This window comes from Polypterus senegalus, chromosome 8, assembly GCF_016835505.1.
Source record: "Polypterus senegalus isolate Bchr_013 chromosome 8, ASM1683550v1, whole genome shotgun sequence".
Lineage (NCBI taxonomy): Eukaryota > Metazoa > Chordata > Cladistia > Polypteriformes > Polypteridae > Polypterus > Polypterus senegalus.
This window is the reverse complement of record NC_053161.1, coordinates 185,210,565-185,211,560: the sequence shown is the minus strand read 5'-3', so window position 1 is coordinate 185,211,560 and position 996 is coordinate 185,210,565.

Here is a 996-nt window from a genome sequence, read left to right as displayed (position 1 = left end):
ACACAGTAACAGTCCACAGAAATGGATATTGGCAAGTTTATACAAGCAAGCTATGGATTCAAGCCCAGATCGTTAAATCCGTGAAGCAGCACCGCTAACCACTGCACTAATTTATAGTGAAAGGAAATGACATTAGTTAGCCATCTACTTACTGGCCCGCAGCTTCTTAAACTCCTTACTGAGTAGCAGGTTGTTGATAATCACATTTCCTCATTTCATTTTCTTTTCCATTAGTGCTCGACATGAGTGTTTCATCATTACTATGAAGTTCTTATGAGTCGGACGTGGAAACTGAATCTGTTTATAGCAAAACACGCGTTCACGACGTTCATGGCACGTGTTCACCTTTTCAGATCTTCTTCTGTAGCTATTCTCATTTTTAAATGGGGTCACTATTTTTAACTAGACTTCTCTAATGGAGGTTTCACTGTGATTTTTTTATGACCAGTGCTTTATTGTAACATGCTATCAGTCGAGCCGTACTGTTTAGGATTGCTGCACATGCTCACAACACAGTTACTCCATGTTTGATAACGTGCCGATAGAATCACGCTGCGTGAGTTTATAACAGTAATGTTCGACATTTGTCTGGAGTTTTTGTTCATTTTTATGAAGTGCTTGAAGGAGTCTTTGAACCGTTTGCCTGGTGTTTTTGACCTGACATCCAGATATTCAGTGGTTTCCCAATTGGCGACATGTTTTTAAATCTGTGATTACTTGCTGTTATTCTTATGATCCATCCATCCATCCACTTTCCAATCACGGGGGTCTGCTGGAGCCAATCCCAGCCAACACAGGGCACAAGGCAGGAACCAGTCCCGGGCAGGGTGCCAACCCACCACAGGACACACACAAACACACCAAGCACACACTAGGGCCAATTTAGAATCACCACCTAACCTGCATGTCTTTGGACTGTGGGAGGAAACCGGAGCGCCCGGAGGCAACCCACGCAGACACGGGTAGAACATGCAAGCTCCACGCAGGGAGGACCCG